At 42.1% G+C, this 22,001-nt stretch overlaps 1 long non-coding RNA gene across 1 annotated transcript; it reads left to right on the top strand.

Annotated features, from left to right (window-relative positions):
- Positions 1-990: 990 nt before the first annotated feature.
- LOC112941373 (uncharacterized) lies at positions 991-21,545 on the top strand. The gene is made up of 2 exons (XR_003246553.2): positions 991-4,163; positions 20,006-21,545. It is a non-coding gene; the product is annotated as an uncharacterized lncRNA (long non-coding RNA).
- The last annotated feature ends 456 nt before the right edge of the window (positions 21,546-22,001 follow it).

Raw genomic sequence — 22,001 nt, 5'->3', positions numbered from 1 at the left:
AGTATAGTTGATGAATTTTGAATTTGAATATGAAAAATATAAATACAATAAGTGAAAGGCCGAGAGTCAAGACGAAAGCAAGCGAGATAATCATTTAACATTCTCCAATTAATTAATATTATAAAATAAGATTGAAACTGACACTTTAAAATATGTACTGAGAGTAAATATTTGTAATACATCATAAATTATTTCTGCGTAAAAGTTTGATACTTTTTAAGTTAATTAATATAAAGTTTTTTATTTGGAGAGTTTGATATGATCAACATACATGGCATGAGATTATGATGTCTAATTTCTAATCCTATAGATATAGGGGGAGCAACTCTATAACTTATTGTTATTGGGATATAGAACCTGATAACCCTAAACTAGAAGGTCTATTAAAAGGACAAACTAGTTAGTCAATCAGGTAGGAGTCCTTTAAATTTTAAAAATTGGATAGAAGTGACAAATAATATATATGAGGTTAAAAGATGTTTTCACAATAGCCTCAAATTTTTAATTTTTACACTTTAGTCTAACAACTGTCGTAGTTATGGGGACAATTTTTTTATTCATCCGAAAAATGTCATAAACATTGGGACAATTTCTTTAGTTGTCCGACAACTGTTGTAGTCGTCGGGATATCCAACAACTGTTGTAGTTATCAGGTAACTTCTTTATTCGTCCAACAACTGTCCTAATCATCGAGACAACTTCTTTAGTCATCCGACAACTGTTATAGTCATCGGGATAACTTCTTTAGTCGTCCGACAACGTCAATAGTTGTTTGAAGGAAAAAGACATAAATTTCGCCTTCAACTTGTATCGAAAAGTCAGTTTCACACTTTAACTATAATGACAACCTATTACACACTTATTCTTGTTCAAAATGTAATTAATACCACCCCAAAACTAATGTGGAAATAATTTTTAAAACAAACATAAATTAGGCGCGTTCAATTTGAAATAAAGTCAAAAAAAATATTTTGTTTTTTCGACCCCACCCCCTGTTTTCTTCTTTTTCATGTTCTTCTTCTCTTATTTCTTTGAGAAATTTTCTTCTTTATTTTCTTCTTAGCACATTTTTACAAATTGTCACTTAATTTCATTTTCTTCTTATCATATTTTTATAATATTTCACTCAATTTCATCATTATACTTGGAAAAAGTAATTTTTAATTTAAATTTCACAATGATTTTAGAAATTTGAGACTTTGTTGTCCTAATCTTTCAGTTCTTCCTTCAAATTTTTGTACAATGGTATTTGTCAATGATCGATTTAATGTTTTGGGTGGCTGTTTGTGGTAGGTGAGGTAGCTGTTTCGTGGTTGTTCTTTGTCGGAGATGGGTCGGCTATAGGAAAAAAGGGGATGACGTATGGAGGTAGGTTTGTGATGGTGGTGGGTTGGTTGTTCTTCGCCGGAGAAGACAAAGAGAATTGTGATATAAATTCAAATGAATAATTCTTTTTAGTTGAGATAAAAATGGATAGATTTAGACTAGAAGAAGATATGATTCTTAGAGAATTTTAATAATTAGTTAGGAATTAATTAGTGTAATATAGAGTTAATAAATGAAAATTTAATTAATAAAGAAAAGAAAATATAAAAAAATTACAATTTCTAACGTGGTGCTGATGTGGCAGCGAGTATAACATACCATATACTATGAGAGTGGTGCTATGCTTCTCAAGGTGGTATTAAATTTGTTGACACCCATTTTGTACCCAGCCTATTCCTTTACCTACTTAGGCCCAACATCCATCCCATTTCTATTACTAATCCTGGCCCCACCCCTCTTAATTTTCAGCCCAACTCCCCTCCAGCCCAACACACTTCAGCAGCCCACCCTTTCAAGCAACCCAAACAATCCCAGGCCCATCCCAATAACCCCTTAACCTGACCCCATCCCAACTCCCCTTCTTCTTCCCAACATCCACACCACCAGAAAACGCAGAAAAGAGCAGAACCCAAAAACGCAAAACCCCTCTCTCACCCGCGTCTTCCCCCACGCTCTCTCCCCCTCTCCCAAACCCCCTCCCTCGCGCGAACCCAACGTGAGCCAATCGCGTACGCTTCTCTCTCCCTCGCGCAGAAACCCCCTAGACGCAAACGCAGGAGAGACAGAACCTCCCAGACGCGAAATTAATTCCCCAGAAATCGTCAAAATTCCCAAAACTCACGCGCAAGGAGTTCTCAGAAGATGCCCAGCCTGGTTTGTCTTCTTCTTCGCGTGTCCCCGACGTCGCGCGTCTCCTTCCCTCTCTCTTCGCGCTCGTACGAGCGCACAGTGGAACAGTAGCCGTCCTCGCCTCAACAGCCTGGAATCGTCCTGCTCGTCCTTGCAACAACGAGATGATGACACGAAGCGCGCAAGGACAACGAACGCATCCCGACCCTCCACCTCGCCATCAACCCGTTTGAATGGGATATTCTGAAGCATCTAATCGGTACATTCCAAAATTTCGGATAAGATTTTGGGATTTTTGAATTTCGAATTAGCAGATGGGCCGAAAATTCCCTCAAGCCCTTTTACCTTTCGAAAACCTAGCCTCCCTCTATAAATATCCTCTCCCTCAAACGTTGAGGGGGTTGAAAATTTTGGAAGTCGAATTTTTGTTTGGATTTTTTTCTTGTATCACAGCAGGTCCTTTCCTTTCTGGAAATTTTGGTTGTTTCTAAGTTCATATCGTATAACAAAGCAAGTGTCCCGTCTCTCTTTTTTCGAATTTTCTATCGAGCTTCGAACGTGGAGATATTTGGATCTACACAGTCTCTTTGCTTTTCATCGCATCTGTACTGCTCATTGGAGCTCTTAAACTCGCGTCGTGGTGGAAGTCATTGTTGAAGTCGCTGCTCGTAGCCGTTCCAGTATCGCTGCCCAGGAAAAGGTATACAACTTCGCTCCTCTTAGTTTTGTTTGGTTTTCTACTTGTTCGAGTATGTAGTGGTTCGTTCAGTTGGTTATGTCGTGCTGATAGTTTTCTGAAGGATGATGGTTCTTTGTGTTTTAAGGCTGTTGGTTAGTTGTCTATGGAATAGGAGATAAGCATGTACGTGCAGTCAATGTATGTCTCGAGTTTACTTCCTAGTTCGAATCTTATTGTTCTTGGTATATTTTGGGTTTCATAGCTACATTCGGTATAGTTTTTTTTAGATCATTCTTTCATCTTGATTTATTTTTATTCATTGTGGTTCTTCAATATTGTTTGATATTCGGCATCGTATCGTTATTTCTTTCGCCTCGAGTTTAATGAGCGAACTAAGATGCCAACATTCTGAATCTAAGCGACTGCATCTGCTATCGTTTTGAGTTCCCATATCGCATATTATTGTTCATGTTGGTACTTTGGGTTAGGCTGTCCTATAGGGTTTGCTCGATAATGGTATTACCTTCTGTTTGATCTCTTAATGTTGTAAAGTTGAGTTTCTTTCCGTTGATTTAGATTTCATTTGTTTATCCATCAAGCCTTCAAATAGGCCTTTGTCAGTATGTTTTGTGGTTTCTCTGAACTTGTCGGTTAAGAAAGTATGTTTGTTCATATGTGTTCTGTATCTATGTTATATAGTAATTTCCTCGTTTTATTTCTTCCATATGACAAATGAGTCAGTTTGCTTATTCGGAATCTCGTTTAGAGTCCTGTTTGGTCCCATTTCTGTTGTGCTCGCTATCATTCTTTATGTTGGAGCTTTGGTAGTCTGTGTTGTTTCTTGCAACTACTCATTACGGAATACCAACTAGGCTTGTTCAATGCCTTGTTTGGCTCCTGTGAGTTTGGCGTTTATCGCTTTCAAATTATAAGTGAGTTTGAACTATCTGTGGCTCGGGTCAGATTCTCATGTTTATTTGGTTTGGTTTAAACTTTTGAAGATCTCACCTGATGTTGGTAGCAAAATTTTACGTATAGTTGAGGATGAAAGAGCATAGTTGTCAATTTGGTGATTTGAGCTACTGTTTGTTTGCTACTTCAGCATGATGCAAATCCCTGAATGTTAATTTATTCACGTTCTGGAATGTTTCATTATTTGCTGTTTGTATTTGGTATGGCTTTTGCATGTTGGGAAAATCTAATGACTCTTAAAAGTTAGTGTGTTTGCTAATCTATTCGGCTTTCTTCAGAATCGTATGTTTATTTATTTTGTTTCATTCGAAATACATCTGATTTATTTTGTCGTTGTGTATGCTAATGTATTTCTACTTGTTTGCATGGAAAATCTTCTCTCGAGTCCATTGTGAGGCTCCCCTTCTCCTCTTTGCATTTCAAGAGGGAGCCATAAAGGCTCTAAATGTCTTTCATCGAGTCAATTCATCAAAACCGGCGTATGAAGTTAAATTCAGAAGTGTCGTGAAGAGTGAAGAGATTTGAAGGAGACGGATATGAAGACCTTTTCTTTATTTTTATGTTATATTTTACTTTGTAATGGGCATAAGCTCTTGTCCTTTTTATCTTTCTTGTAACCATTTATGTGTTTAGATTAGGACAGGTGAACGGGTTAAAAACCCAAAAGCAGGTGGGTCCAACATTCGGTCAAGGCGGACAGAACCGAAGTTGGACCCAAATCTCTCCCTCTCTCTCTCTCCCTCTCTCTGTTTCGCTTTACTACTTGTTTATATTTTTTCTTTAAATGCCTTTTAGTCTAGGGTTAGAATGACTCCAAACCCCCATCAAACGCCTTTTGCTTTATCCGACCCGAAACTAAAAATTGAAACTTTAAAACAATAGATGTTAAAATTTGAAAGTTGCTTAAAGTTTAAAAAGTTAACTTTAAACGGAATTTTTGAAGCAATAATGTTTTATTAAGTTCGTTTAAGATTTGAGAAATCTAACTTTAAAAATTCACAAGTCTTTAAAACAAAATAGTCAAGTAGAGTTAATCGTCGGAAAACCGTATTTAACGGAGTGTCTTAGGTGCCTTCAACACCTTCCTAAGACACTAATAAGAATCCCGAACCTTTAAAAGTTTTCAAACGATTTCCTGTTTAATTATTTGAAAGCAAGTTTTCTTAATTTTTTTTAAAATTAAGTGGCGACTCCTAAAAGTCAAAAATATCTTTAAAAATAAAACAAACTCTTTTCGAAATCATTTTTCGATTAAAAAAATGGCGACTCCGCTGGGGAACTTGGAGGATTCTAACTCTAAGACTAACTCTATTTGACTAACTTGTAATTAATTGTTTAATTGCTTAGATTACTTAGTTTTTGAAAATTGCATTTTTTCATGGTATAAATTCCGCCAAATGGCAATTAGTTGCATTAGGAAATGGAAGTTACGCGACTTACCGCAATTTCTTTCAGAAATACCCCAAGAACTCAGTTGGGAGTATCGAATAAATAGTCGAAATGCGGTCATCCGGCGTTATTCGATAGCTCCACCTCGATGTTTATCCGACTCGGGTACCGTCTATTTAAAAACAACTCAAGAAAAGCCTAAGTTAGAGCGAAACCAAAACCAAAATTAGGCATCAGCCTAGGACGGCTTAATACCCAAGACGTATTAAGTCCATTTTAGTAGAAAACCACCAAAAATCACGTCTAAGGTCTTCGACCTCAAGATGCATCATGTTATTTGACATTCGAAAGTGTATGTGTGAAAACCAACTTGGGGTAGGGGAAAAATCTAACGGGTTTCTGTTTTTCAGATGGATCGTTTCCCAAATTTCAACATGGTTGTTTCAACGCCGCCTCAACTTACAATGTGGCATAACGACCTAGACGGAGATCATAGGCGAACTCTCAACAAATACGTAGGGGCTTTGACCGAGCTAATCAACATGGACGGTTGGCCAGAGTTGATCGAGGTGCTCACGGGGTACTGGGACAGTCAAAGAATGGTCTTCCGTTTTGGAACGGCCGAAATTACCCCTACGATAGAGGAGATAAGGGATTGCTAGACACCGTGGGCACGGGCCTAGAGAGAAAAGCCCGATAACAAGAGGACGTGTTTATCCCCAACAAACCTTCCGTTGAGAGCATCTCGGATTGGTTAGGGCTAAGAAAGGACTTCACCTATTGGTGTCAAGACTCCCACGTGATGTTTAGAGACCTCTACGTCAGATTCGGACACGCGAGTTTCTATGTCGCATATAATCGGGAATTCAAGATTTCCTACAGGGAGTGGAATGAACTCCGCTCGTTGGCATTTGCCGTAGACTTGTTGGGAACAATGGTCTTCCCGCACGGCCCTAGTCTAAGCATCAACGCCAGAGTCATAACGCTCGTCCATACGTTGTTCAAGGGATACGAAAATCAAGGAACAATGAAGTACTACTCCGTAGCTCCGGTCATATTGTCGGACAAGTATCGCGCTTTGGGTAAGTGCAAAGAGGGACATCGGTACTTCCAGGGGTGTAATATGCTCCTCCAATGGTGGATTCTCAGCCACTTGGCGAAGGGTGCTGGAACTTGAGAATTACACACTCTCGACAACAAGAACACTCTCAAAGACTTGAATGACTTACTATTCTGGGCCAACATGAACAATCGGAGAACGAGAGGAAGATGGGCCCAGATTTTCTCCGAGTTGAGAGAAGAGGACCTCCAATGGATGCTCGACCACTTCATATCCAAGGAAGTTGTCGTAAAAAGTCGAAAATGTGTCGTGCTTCCCCTACCTAGCATTCGAGGAATTCGCCCTTACGCGCCATTCCGAGTCTTGCGACAGTTCGGAAGAAGACAGACTGTGCCCCAGAGAAGCGTATTATGGAGCTTATGTGTACGACATTGGGGACGACAGAGTGGACGACGCTACAGAGATGCTTAGAGAATGGAAGAATGCCAAGCGCATGGGCAAAGACACTATCGCCCCTGACCGATTCAAGCTGGATACGACGAAGGTTACAAAGAATGGTTGAAAAGGGATATACAAAATATCTCCTTCCAGATTCCATGTAGCTTTCGCAGTGTGACACACAAAGAGGCCAAAGCAGTGGCCGAATAGCGAGAGCTAAAGGAAGAGGCTAATGAGATCTATGCCAAATTCGTAGAGAATCAAGACGCACTCGAGAGGGCAACTCGAGAGATCGAGAGACTGAAGCAAGGGTATGACGAGTTCGACAGCTGGATCCAGCAGAAAATCGAGAGGATGCGATACGAGAGTCTGGAAGACAAAGGTCGTCTGGGTGAGGGGTTTTGCTGATGCTGAGGTACATGTTCCAACAGCACAAAATCCGGAAAGACGACGACGGAGCGGGACCATCCGGAGCAGCATAGTGGACATCGCCCCTTCGCGGGTTTTTCTTTGTTTGTACTCGCATTATTTTTGCCCCTGCGTGGGCCTGATATTATAGCACTTTCTAAATAGCCCTTGCGTGGGTTTGTTTATTTCCCTTTTCGAACATTTTACTCATTATTAAATATTATTTTGGGGGGAATCATTTAATTGGTTTAAACTCACACGTAATCATTCGAATGCGTTAGGCCTACCCTTGGCACAAAAAGGGTCCACATGCATGATTTGGATACGTTATCTATGTGTATTTAAATGCTTATGTGTTACGTTGCTTTGAATGAGGATATCGTAAACCTACACCAAGCCAAAATCCCAAAAAGTATACATAAGCCACTATTACAAATGTCCGACCAAAATTCCCAAGTCTCAAGTTTCTCACACAAAATCCATCTTCCATACCACAAATCCTGAATACCGCTCTATCGTCTTAGGAAAGGTGAATCACCACTATGGACAGAGGCAAGAACGTCCAGACGAAGCTCACTGAGGAGGAATTACGAAGAAATATCGAGCGAATCACTCGAGAGATTCAGAAGGTTAAGGAGGAAGGGCTCAAAGTAGACATGACCACGACGATCTACAAAGCTGCGGTCACGACCTTGGATGAAGATCTGGCGTCGCAGATAAAAAGAAAGAAGGAGGTTGAGATGGAAACCGAAAGCCTAAGGAAAAGGTTGAACTTGCTTCATTTGGAGATACACGAAGGAAAGGCGAGAGAGGCGAAGATAGATATCGAGACTGCCGTGTTGTTGGCCAGAAGTGCGGCGCTCGACGAGGAATTGGCGACCCGCAGCAACTCAAAGGGCGGAAAATACCTCGCCCGTGATTAGGGAGCAGATAACAGTGGCCCTAACCGTGAAGTAATTGAGGAGGACGATGAAGAAGAAATCGTCTACAAGCCTCCATTTCCGACTGTCTGAAAGGAAAGAAATGACGCAGCCACAAAACAAGAAATCGCCAAATGTTGTCTTCTAGAAATTTCAATGTTGTTTTTCAATTCCCTTGTAATCACAATGAAAGAATGAATGAAAAATTTTCATCCTAAAACTCGAACTACGTTGGGCCTGAATTCTCCTTGTGAGATACGTAGGCAGCCTTTCCCGGCCCGACCCCTATCACTGAAGATTCAGCTTTCCCGAGATAGCGCTAAACAAACAAATTCCTGTTTGTTCAGAATATATTTCCGTCCTCATTCGTGGGTTAAGATATCCTCAAACAAAGCGACTTGTGTGTTTATCTGTTTTCTGTGCGATATTATGCATTTTGTACTCCGGATATGCACTAACAAATTTGCCTTTGAGTTGTTTCACCTCTCAAGTACCTTTAACTGATCTGTGTCGATAAAGCTGGCAGATCACCCCTACTTCACCAGATCAAAAGGTCCCGCAGATTCCTTCCCCGGACCAAACGCAAATACAGACATGGGAGACAACAACGAAGAAGTCAGCCTCACAGATGTTGTGGTGGCCCAGCCCACCGTGGCAGAGCAGAATGAGCTAATTGCGCAGCTGATGCAGCAGATAGCTGACATGAGGGTCGAGATGCAACGAAGGCAAGACACGCCTCTGCCCGGGTTTGGCCCCAACTTTCTCGACGCGAGACCTCCTACATACTTCCCCTCGTCCAACACGGATCCTACTCAGCACTGTCCATCGACACCCGTGCACAACCCGTCTAGGGTAGATATGGCAACCCAAAACCCCCAATACGCGTCGGTCTCCTATCAAACTCCCTCACCACTTCCAAACAACCCCCCACAAATGCCACCACACCCCCAAAATACTCAAATAGCCTCACCACCCTAAAATCAGAGCAAAAATCCCACCGCCTTCAACTCCCAAACACCACATTCCCACTTAACCCAAAATACCAATCCACAAAACTATCAAACTGCACAGAACGTCCTAAGCCCTTCCATAGCTCTACCCCTCCCCAAAAGAACCACATTCCAAGTCCCTATCCCGGCCGAGCATGAGGTGTACGGCTCCGAGTTGGACCATTACGAGGAGCAATAAAGAGAGTAGAGGGCGAGGGAAGAAGCGAAGGTAGACATAAAGGAGGAGATCAAGAGGGCAATGAGAGAATTGCAATGCACTCCAGACGTCGCCGGGTTAAGCTACGCAGAACTATGCATCCACCCAGACTTGAACCTGCCTGAAGGGTTCAAGATCCCGAAGTTTGATACCTTCGGAGGGGTGGGCAACCCCATGGCACACCTAAGAGCGTACTGCGACCAACTCGTGGGAGTTGGCAAAGATAAAGCGCTGCTGATGAGGTTGTTCAGCCGGAGTCTGTGCAGTGAGGCCCTGGAATGGTTCACGTCGCACGAAACTCGACAATGGTCAAGTTGGAGCGCACTGGCTAAGGATTTCATCGACAGATTCGCATACAACGTCGAGATAGTCCCTGATCGGTACTCCTTGGAGAAGATGAAGCAGATTTCCACAGAGAGCTATTGAGAATTCGCGTATAGATGGAGGAAAGAGGCAGCGAGGGTGAGACCTGCGATGACAGAAAAAGAGATTGTAGAGGTGCTCGTATGGGTGCAAGAGCCCGAGTACTACGACAGGATCATCTTGTTAGTCAACGCCAAGTTCGCCGAGATAGTCAAAGTGGGTGAGACTATCGAAGATGGCCTGAAGTCGGGGAAGATAGACCGAGTGTCTGCATCACGTGGGTCTTCCGGACTGGTTAGGAAGAAGAGAGAGGAGGTTGCCGCTATCTCATACGAGGGAAAAAAGGCCCCCAGAAACTTACCATGTCCCCAAGGCCGCTCCAACCCTCCATCAAAGCCTCATCAATCCTACCGACCACAATAAAATCATTCCGGCCACTACAATGCTGCCCCCTTATCCAGATGCCCATATTTTGTCGTATCAGAATACGCCCCAAATTCCCCAAAATTTTCCCTCCGTATATCCAAATTACCCCAAGCTTATCAAGTCCATCCCCCTTACCAGAATGTCGCTCCTAGCTGCGCTAATGTACAGGCAAGTTATCGAGCACCTTCCCCTGCATATCAAATACAAACTCCATCGTATCAAAGCCCCCTCCAAAATTACCAAGCTCCAATGCCAAACTACCAAACAAATCCCTACCCCAGAACCCAAGCTCCACGCCCAAATGCCCGCAGTTATCGACAAGTCCCTCCCCCTCAACAGAGCGGGTATGATCCCCCTCGCCCCAGGTTTGAGAAGAAGCCCTCCAGAAGCTTTACCGCGTTGGCTGAAAGCAGAACTAAATTATTCGAAAGATTATCCGCGGCCGGATACATCCACCCTGTGGGGCCCAAGACTGTGGATGTCAATTTCAGATTCTACAGACCGGAGCAGAGATGTGTTTGTCATTCCAACAGTGTTGGACATGATACAGAAGACTGTATCAATCTCAAGAACAAGATCCAGGACTTGATTGACCAGGAAGTGGTCTACCTTCAACCTGCGGCGCCAAACGTCAACACGAATCCGTTGCCAAATCATGGGGGTGGAAACACCAACATGATAGAAACAGGCGATGATGAGCGTGAGGCTAAGAGGATTACTCCTGTTGAGACACAAGACTTGGAAAAGGCCGTCGCTTCTTTGAGCGTCAGGGAAAAGGGAGAGTTCGTCATTCTGACACCTGCAAAGGTTGTTGCCTTGGTGCCCTCAAAGACTCTCGCCAAACCCAAGTTTGTTATAGAAACGACCGTGGCTCAAGGCATGACTAGATCTGGCAGATGTTACACTCCTGACGAGCTTGCTCTCAGAGGACAAAAGAAAGATCATGCCAAGAGACCGATTAGCGAAGTAGAAGCCGAGGAGTTCTGGAGGAGAATGCAACCCAAAGATTACTCCATTGTCAAGCACTTGGAGAAGACTCCAGCCCAGATTTCTGTGTGGGCCCTATGGATGAGCTCCTGGTCTCACAGACAGGCTTTGATGAAAGCCTTGGATGACACGTATGTGCCCTCAGGTACGAGCAGCGACAATGTAGCTGATATGATTCACCGAGTCATTCGGGGACACCGCATCAGCTTCTGCAATGATGAATTGCCGGCCGAAGGGAGGGCCCATAACAAAGCTCTACACATCGCTGTGACATGCCGCAGAAAGATCGTCAACCGTGTTTTGGTAGACGAAGGATTTGGCCTGAACATATGCCCCTTGTCCACACTGAAGCAGCTGAGGTTTGACCTCGGAAAGTTTGAGCAAAACCAGGTCAATGTGAGAGCATTCGATGGTGTACAGAGAGATACGTTAGGAGCGGTGAACTTGACCATCCAAATGGGCCTCGCGGAATTCGAGGCGAAGTTCCAGGTGTTGGATATCGACACCAGCTATAACCTTCTTTTGGGAAGGCCATTCATTCACATGGCTGGAGCCGTCCCCTCCACTCTCCACCAAATGATGAAACTGGTGTGGAAAAATGAAGAACTGGTTATTCATGGTGAAAAGGGCCACTCAAGAAAGCAGGTGCCGGTCTTGGACGAGACGCCGTAAGGTTCGGAATTCTACACGGTGGAGTTGGTAAATGCCACCGATGAGGGCTTGGTCACGCAGACTCCCACGCCGGCCGTGTACAGAATGATCGTCACAGTAATGCTGCAGAGCAGATTCGAACCAGGTTTCGGATTAGGAAGGAACACCCAAGGGATCATCGAGCCAGTTCCAGTCCTTGCTCAAGGATCAATGTATGGTTTGGGGTACATCCCCACAGATGATGATGTGAAGATGAAGAGGAAAAAGGATCAAGGGTTGACTAAGCCGATCCCGCATCTCTATCAATCCTTTCCAGTCCGGGAGCATGTCGAGCCTAAATACGATGGGGAAGGAATCTGTGACCTTTTCAAGGAGATCAATGCCATCATCGAGGAGGAGGCTGAGCCAGCTGGCATTCGTGATGCAGAACAAGGGGAGATGCTGCAAAATTGGACGTCCACGCCGATCCTGATATCCCGAACTCTGTGGTAAAAAGGAGTTATTTTGTGCATACCCAAATCGGTGGTCGTCCGAAAGAGGCCCGAGACCCACCATTTCTGCATTTTTCTTGATTTTGAATTTTGTTGTGATGTTTTAAAGGCGACATGGCCCTGTGCCATGACCCAAGTTTGCATTTTGTTTGGTTTAAATGAAAGCATCATTATTTTGACTTTGTTTATTTAATTGCTTGTTATATTTTGCTTTCCTAATTTTGTCTGTTTATGATTTCAGTAACGTAAGTTACAAACCTGCCAATGTCATGTCATGTCGTGAGCTAAATGAGCAAAATGAGGCAAATGACGACGAGGTTGATGACTACGACGAAGAAAGTGGGGAACCAGACTATGTTGCAGAAGAATTTCGATAGTTCGAGAATCGACATAAACCGAATCTGGAGGAGACAGAGACGGTGAGTTTGGGAGATTCAGAATGTGTCAAAAAGGTTAAGATCAGCACCCACCTGAATGAAACTCAGAAGGAGAGCCTGGTTCATTTGATTGCTGAATACATCGATGTGTTTGTTTGGGAAGTCGGTGACATGTAGGAGTTGAAAACTGACGTCATATCTCATAAGCTACCCATCAACCCAGGGTTCGAACCGGTGAAGCAAAAGACTCGAAAATTCAAGCTTGAATTGAGTTTGAAGATTAAGGAAGAAATCACAAAGCAGATAGAGTCTCGATTGGTGGAAGTAACGCAATACCCAACCTGGTTGGCCAATGTCATCCCGGTCGCCAAGAAAGACGGAAAAATCAGGATTTGTGTTGATTACAGAGATCTCAACAAGGCTAGTCTAAAGGATAATTTTCCGTTGCCTAATATCCACATCCTGATTGACAACTGCGCCAAACATGAGATGCAGTCATTTGTGGATTGTTACGCGGGTTATCACCAAATATTGATGGTTGAAGAAGACGCAGAAAAAACGGCCTTCATCACACCTTGGGGGGTATATCACTACAGGGTAATGCCGTTCGGCCTCAAGAACGCCGGTGCTACTTACATGAGAGCCATGACGACTATCTTTCATGACATGATTCACAAGGAAATTGAAGTGTACGTGGACGATGTCATAATCAAATTCCGCGAGAGTTCGGATCATTTGACACACCTGAGAAAATTCTTTGAACGTTTGCATCGGTACAACTTGAAGCTAAATCCCGCCAAATGCGCTTTTGGAGTCCCAGCTAGGAAGTTGTTGGGGTTTATAGTCAGCAGAAGAGGTATTGAGCGCGACCCCTCGAAGATCAAAGCAATTCAAGAGTTACCTCCGCCGAAGATGAGAAAGGAAGTGATGAGTTTCTTAGGGAGGCTAAACTATATCAGCTGGTTTATAGCACAATCGACAGTGGTATGTGAGCCTATTTTCAAGTTGCTGAAAAAAGACGCCCCGACAAAGTGGACTGAGGAGTGCCAGACCGCTTTCGACGCTATCAAGAACTATTTGTCTAACCCACCAGTATTGGTTCCTCCGCGAGAAGGGAGTCCTTTGTTGCTGTATTTGTCTGTTTCAGATAACGCCTTTGGATGTGTACTTGGTCAACACGACGAGATAGGGAAGAAAGAAAGGGCTATCTACTACATCAGTAAGAAATTTACTCCGTACGAATCTCGGTACACTTTGCTGGAGAGAACATGTTGTGCTCTGACGTGGCTTGCCCAGAAGCTGAGGCACTATTTGTCATCATACACTACATATCTTATTTCCAGAATGAATCCGTTGAAGTACATTTTCCAGAAAGCAATGCCGACTGGAAAATTAGCTAAATGGCAAATGTTGTTGAGTGAGTTCGATATCGTATATGTGACTCAGAAGGCAATAAAGGCACAAGCCTTGGCTGATCATCTTGCGGAAAATCCCGTTGATGGAGAATATGAGCCCCTCAAGACCTATTTTCACGATGAAGAAGTGTCATTCGTGGGTGAAGATATTTCTGAAGCGTACCCAGGTTTGAGATTATTCTTTGATGGAGCGGTGAATCACCAGGGTAAAGGTGTTGGAGCAGTCTTGGTATCAGAATATGGTCAGCACTATCCTATGGCAGCTAAACTGCGTTTCAACTGCACAAACAACATGGCTGAATACGAAGCTTGTATTCTTGGTTTAAAAATAGCCATCGACATGAATGTTTATGAGTTACTGGTTATTGGAGATTCAGACCTTTTGATTCATCAGGTTCAAGGAGAATGGGATATGAAGAACCCGAAAACTGTACCTTACGTACAGTACGTGCAAAATCTGTGCAAAAGGTTTCACAAGATCGAGTTCAGACATACTCCCAGAATACAGAATGAATTAGCTGATGCTCTTGCCACTATCGCTTCAATGATCAAACATCTGGATACTAATTACATCGACCCGCTGGATATAGATTTGAAGGAATATCCAGTCCATTGTTCACACGTTGAATCAGAACCAGATGGTTTGCCTTGGTATTTTGACATAAAGAGATACTTGGAGTCTGGGGCATATCCAGAAGACGCTACATCTAACCAGAAGAAGTTGATACGTCGTATGGCTCTCAATTTCTTTCTGACTGGAGAAGTCCTGTACAGGAGGACTCCAGATTTGGGTCTTCTAAGATGCGTGGATGCTGTTGAAGCTGTGAGACTTATTGAACAGATACATGCTGGAGTTTGTTGTACACATATGAATGGGCTTACTTTGGCAAGAAAAGTTCTTCGAGACGGTTATTTCTGGATGACTATGGAGAATGACTGTTGCAAATTCGTACAAAAATGCCACAAATGTCAAGTGCACGGCGATTTCATACGGGTGCCACCTCACGAACTTAATGCTATGAGTTCACCTTGGCCATTTGTAGTTTCGGGAATGGACGTCATCGGTCATATAGAGCCAGCCGCTTCCAATGGACACAGATTCATTTTGGTTGCCATTAATTATTTCACCAAGTGGGTAGAAACAGCTTCTTACAAATCGGTAACCAAGAAAATGGTGGCCGATTTTGTCCGCAATAATCTGATATGCAGATTCGGAGTTCCAGAATCCATCATTACTGATAACGGTGCAAATCTCAATAGTCATTTGATGAAAGAGATATGTGAACAATTTAAGATTATCCACCGAAAGTCAACTACTTATCGCCCCTAAATGAACGGAGCTGTAGAAGCCGCCAACAAGAACATCAAAAAGATTTTGAGGAAAATGATTGACAAACAGCGGGGTTGGCATGAAATGTTGTCGTATGCTCTACTAGGTTATCGAACGACGGTCAGAACATCGACTGGGGCTACTCCATACTTGCTAGTATATGGAAGAGAGGTAGTCGTACCTGTTGAAGTCGAGATACCATCATTAAGGATCATCCAAGAAGCTGAATTAAGTAACGCTGAGTGGGTTAGCAAATGAATTGATCAACTAGCTTTGATTGATGAGAAGAGGATGGTCGCTGTTTGCCATGGCCAGTTGTATACACAGAGAATGACTCGCGCTTTTCACAAAAGAGTAAGAGCCAGAAATATTGAAGTTGGTCAGTTGGTTCTTAAGCGTATTTTTCCTCATCAAGACGAGCACAAAGGAAAGTTCGCACCAAAATGGCAGGGTCCCTACATGGTTCGTAAAGTACTATCTGGAGGTGTTTTGGTCTTGTCCGAGATGGATGGCACTGTATAGACCAAGCCTATCAACTCAGATGTTGTCAAGAGATACTACGCGTGAAGCTTCACTTTACATTTTTCCTTCGTTTACTTGTAATCGTTCTGTTTGCTTGTATTTGTTCAATTTGAATTATTGTCCCTCTTGTAACGAACTACGTCTGACCTGAATTCTCGAAAACGAGATACGTAGGCAGCCTATGTCATCCTCGGTCAGTTTTCTTTGTAAATTTTATTCTTGTTAATCTTTAAGGGGAACTACGTTTGACCTGATTCCTGCCTCAACGGGATACGTAGGCGCCACAAGGGCTCGGTCATATCTCTCGTAAGATTTCTATTCCACTTTACAATAGAAACTGGGACAGAATTTTTGAAAGGGACTCAAAAATTCTCCGGAAGAAGTCTCCTCATCAACAAGTCAGACAAAAGACATTTCGAGATTTGCGACTGGGACAGAATTTTTGAGAAGATCTCAAAAATTCCGCGATCTTTTCGGTTACAATGAAAAGATGAGCAAGATAGTAAACTGGGACAGAAATTTTGAGGATGGCCTCAAAATTTCGCCATGGGTCTTCCCTACAAGTCCGGAATGCCTCTGAAACTCATCAGCAAGTGTCAGATTCAAAAGAGCTCGCAAAGCCTGATATGACATGACTTGGCAGTGACTTTTTCAACATACTATTTTTTAAAGATTTCTCATTTCTTTTAAAAATTTTCCCTCTTATGTTTCATTTGTTTTGGCGTAAGATATATTTTCTTATCTATCAAGAGTCGGGAAATCGGGAAATCAACCGGAGATATAAAGACCAAGAGCAAACAACTGAAGGAATCGACACAGATCAGTATGTTTTAAAACTGACAATTCTCCTGTGGATGCAGTTTTATAGTTTTGCTTTGAAGTCGGCAGAATTATCTCGACGGATGAATAAGGAGAGCTCACGAAGAGGAGAAAACTATCTCCAAAATCAGTGATCTTATTGAAAGCAGGAGGCAATTCATATAGTTTGTGTCAAGATGCTTGTGAAAGTGTTTGTTTATTTCAAACCATTCTCAACAATGTGAAAATTGCAAAAGTGTCTGGCCAGATTCAAAGGTGAATCAAACAGGAATCTCAGCAAAGATTTCACGATTTCTGTAGAGGACGCTATTTGCATTGCATTATCAAAGCAAGATAATTATTATCGATCAAGACAATGTATTACCTCAGAAGAGATGCTTATGCTATTATTATTTTACCATTATCGATCAAATCGATATATTATTTGGAGATCGCCTTGCCGTTATTATCCACGGGGGTGATATAAATATTCATGCATCGCGGAAGTCATATACTGCCGAAGAATCATGCATCGCAGAACCATGCATCGCAGAAGACATACATCGCGGAAGTCATATACTGATGAAGAATCATGCATCGCGGAATTCATACACTGAAGAATCATGCATCACGGAATCATGCATCACAGAAGTCATGCATCGCGGAATTCATACACTGAAGAATCATGCATCGCAGAATCATGCATCGCGAAAAAGCATGCATTGCGAGTCAACAATCATGCACGACGAGAAGATTTCATGTCTCGTAAAAAATTATACAATCATGCACGACGAGAAGATTTTATGTCTCGCTGAAATTTAGACACGACGAAAAGATTTCATGCCTCATCAAAATTTATACATCGCGAGAAAAATTTATACCTCGCTGGAATTTGTGCATCGCGAGAAGGATCCATGCCTCGTTGAAAATCATGCATCGCGAAAGGTCATGCATTGTGAAAATCATTTATTGCGAAAATCATGCATTGCGGAAATCATGCACGACAAGAAGAATTCATGCCTCGTCAAAATTTGCACATCGCGAGAAGATTTTATTCCTCGCTGAAAGTTATGCATCGCGAAAAGATTCATATTTCGCGGGAATTTACGTATTGCGAGAAGATATTTATGCCCCGCAAGAGGACATACACGGATAAAGAAAGAGCAATATTTATCCATCGGCCTCAACCGCATTCTTTATTTTGATAAAAGAAAACATCAAGAAGAGCATCGAAGATAGCGACAAAAGAGACATCAATATCGCATCAACATTTATTTATTTATTTTAGCATCAAATGAAGAGTACACTAAAGATTTTATTTACAAAGCACAAGGCATAAGTTTTATTTGCTAGATGTCAGACCGATCGAGTCGACGTCGAATATTGAGGAGAACAAGGAAGTGTCGACATGGTAAAAAGACATTGTCTCCCATCCTAATTGCATTTTTAAGCTAACGAGTTTTATCTCAGTCTTTGTCGAGAGCATCCAATAGGATGAATTCTCCAAAAAACCACAGGTGCGGACGACATCAAAAGGGATGCAGCACAACGTGGAACTCTTTCTTAGCAGCGAACCGGGACACAGTCCAAAGAGGAATATCACACTCTTAGGACGCGAGCAGAGGAGTGACTTCCACCACAATCGAACCACCCTCTCGAAGCATGCGGGTTTTTTCTTAGTTCTGTCAGTTTTTGTCTCGCATCCGGAAGTTTTGTTTTATCGGAAGCAAGTTTCCAATCTGAGTGACAATACGCCAAGAGCTTTGGAAATTATGTCCGTGTAAGTTCTTAATTATGGGTGTGAAGCGCGCCACATTCATGGCTAAGAGGTTACAAGCCTCTTTTTCATACTCGTTTAATTTGTCACTTATCCAAAACCAAAGGTTATCTAGCGTAATAGATTTCCTTTTCCACCGATCAAGTCGAACTACACACAGCTTGATTCAAAAGGCTTAAGGATATGTAGGCGGATTCAATGTTGAAAACTCGGATGTATTCCAACATTCGCTCTCGAACTCTATTCTTGAGCATTTTGATACTTTCATAATTCGGTATCGAAGTGGCTTTTGATTCTTTAAAAATCACGCGGTAGATCAAGCTTATCGAACTACAAATGGCCTGAACTCTTTATCGAATTCTTCCTTTAGAAAATGAATGGGGTTGGTAAAAATGGGTTCGGTCAATTTCATTTTTCTTGAGTTGCTTGTATCAACCCAAGAAAAATGAGGGACAGTTGTTGACACCCATTTTGTACCCAGCCCATTCCTTTACCTACTTAGGCCCAACATCCATCCCATTTCTATTACTAATCCTGGCCCCACCCCTCTTAATTTTCAGCCCAACTCCCCTCCAGCCCAACACACTTCAGAAGCCCACCCTTTCAAGCAACCCAAACAATTCCCAGGCCCATCCCAGTAACCCCTTAACCCGACCCCATCCCAACTCCCCTTCTTCTTCCCAACATCCACACCACCAGAAAAGAGCAGAACCCAAAAACGCAAAACCCCTCTCTCACCCGCGTCTTCCCCCACGCTCTCTCCCCCTCTACCAAACCCCCTCCCTCGCGCGAGCCAATCGCGTACGCTTCTCTCTCCCTCGCGCAGAAACCCCCAGACGCAAACCCAAGAGAGACAGAACCTCCCAGACGTGAAATTAATTCCCCAGATATCGTCAAAATTCCCAAAACTCACGCGCAAGGAGTTCTCAGAAGATGCCCAGCCTGGTTTGTCTTCTTCTTCGCGTGTCCCCGACGTCGCACGTCTCCTTCCCTCTCTCTTCGCTCTCGTACGAGCGCACAGTGGAACAGTAGTCGTCCTCGCCTCAAAAGCCTGGAATCGTCCTGCTCGTCCTTGCAACAACGAGATGATGACACGAAGCGCGCAAGGACAACGAACGCATCCCGACCCTCCACCTCGCCATCAACCCGTTTGAATGGGATATTCTGAAGCATCTAATCGGTACATTCCAAAATTTCGGATAAGATTTTGGGATTTTTGAATTTCGAATTAGCAGATGGGCCGAAAATTCCCTCCAGCCCTTTTACCTTTCGAAAACCTAGCCTCCCTCTATAAATATCCCCTCCCTCAAACGTTGAGGGGGTTGAAAATTTTGTAAGTCAAATTTTTGTTTGGATTTTTTTCTTGTATCACAGCAGGTCCTTTTCTTTCTGGAAATTTTCGTTGTTTCTAAGTTCATATAGTATAACAAAGCAAGTGTCCCGTCTCTCTTTTTTCGAATTCGCTATCGAGGCTTCGAACCTGGAGATATTTGTATCTACACAGTCTCTTTGCTTTCCGTTGCATTTGTACTGCTCGTTGGAGCTCTTAAACTCGCGTCATGGTGGAGTCGCTGTTGAAGTCGCTGCTCGTAGTTGTTCCAGTATCGCTGCCCAGGAAAAGGTATACAACTTCGCTCCTCTTAGTTTTGTTTGGTTTTCTACTTATTCGAGTATGTAGTGGTTTGTTCAGTTGGTTATGTCGTGCTGATAGTTTTCTGAAGGATGATGGTTCTTTGTGTTTTAAGGCTGTTGGTTAGTTGTATATGGAATAGGAGATAAGCATGTACGTGCAATCAATGTATGTCTCGAGTTTACTTCCTAGTTCAAATCTTGTTTTTCTTGGTATATTTCGGGTTTCATAGCTATATTTGGTATAGTTTTTTTTAGATCATTCTTTCATCTTGATTTATTTTTATTCATTGTGGTTCTTCAATATTGTTTGATATTCGGCATCGTATTGTTATTTCTTTCGCCTCGAGTTTAATGAGCGAACTAAGATGCCAACATTCTGAATCTAAGCGACTGCATCTGCTATCGTTTTGAGTTCCCATATCGCATATTATTGTTCATGTTGGTACTTTGGGTTAGGCTGTCCTATAGGGTTTGCTCGATAATGGTATTACCTTCTGTTTGATCTCTTAATGTTGTAAAGTTGAGTTTCTTTCCGTTGATTTAGATTTCATTTGTTTATCCATCAAGCCTTCAAATAGGCCTTTGTCAGTATGTTTTGTGGTTTCTCTGAACTTGTCGGTTAAGAAAGTATGTTTGTTCATATGTGTTCTGTATCTATGTTATATAGTAATTTCCTCGTTTTATTTCTTCCATATGACAAATGAGTCAGTTTGCTTATTCGGAATCTCGTTTAGAGTCCTGTTTGGTCCCGTTTCTGTTGTGCTCGCTATCATTCTTTATGTTGGAGCTTTGGTAGTCTGTGTTGTTTCTTGCAACTACTCATTACGGAATACCAACTAGGCTTGTTCAATGCCTTGTTTGGCTCCTTTGAGTTTGGCGTTTATCGCTTTCAAATTATAAGTGAGTTTGAACTATCTGTGGCTCGGGTCAGATTCTCATGTTTATTTGGTTTGGTTTAGACTTTTGAAGATCTCACCTGATGTTGGTAGCAAAATTTTACGTATAGTTGAGGATGAAAGAGCATAGTTGTCAATTTGGTGATTTGAGCTACTGTTTGTTTGCTACTTCAGCATGATGCAAATCCCTGAATGTTAATTTATTCACGTTCTGGAATGTTTCATTATTTGCTGTTTGTATTTGGTATGGCTTTTGCATGTTGGGAAAATCTAATGACTCTTAAAAGTTAGTGTGTTTGCTAATCTATTCGGCTTTCTTCAGAATCGTATGTTTATTTATTTTGTTTCATTTGAAATACATCTGATTTATTTTGTCGTTGTGTATGCTAATGTATTTCTACTTGTTTGCATGGAAAATCTTCTCTCGAGTCCATTGTGAGGCTCCCCTTCTCCTCTTTGCATTTCAAGAGGGAGCCATAAAGGCTCTGAATGTCTTTCATCGAGTCAATTTATCAAAACCGGCGTATGAAGTTAAATTCCGAAGTGTCGTGAAGAGTGAAGAGATTTGAAGGAGACGGATATGAAGACCTTTTCTTTATTTTTATGTTATATTTTACTTTGTAATGGGCATAAGCCCTTGTCCTTTTTATCTTTCTTGTAACCATTTATATGTTTAGATTAGAACAGGTGAACAGGTTAAAACCCCAAAAGCAGGTGGGTCCAACATTCGGTCAAGGCGGACAGAACCGAAGTTGGACCCAAATCTCTCCCTCTCTCTCTCTCTCTCTCCCTCTCTCTGTTCCGCTTTACTACTTATTTATATTTTTGCTTTAAATGACTTTTAGTCTAGGGTTAGAATGACTCCAAACCCCCATCAAACGCCTTTTGCTTTATCCGACCCGAAACTAAAAATTAAAACTTTAAAACAATAGATGTTAAAATTTGAAAGTTGCTTATAGTTTAAAAAGTTAACTTTAAATGAAATTTTTGAAGCAATAATGTTTTATTAAGTTCGTTTAAGATTTGAGAAATCTAACTTTAAAAATTCACAAGTCTTTAAAACAAAATAGTCAAGTAGAGTTAATCGCC

This window comes from Solanum lycopersicum, chromosome 1, assembly GCF_036512215.1.
Source record: "Solanum lycopersicum chromosome 1, SLM_r2.1".
NCBI lineage: Eukaryota > Viridiplantae > Streptophyta > Magnoliopsida > Solanales > Solanaceae > Solanum > Solanum lycopersicum.
This window is presented reverse-complemented; position numbering and strand designations above follow the sequence as displayed.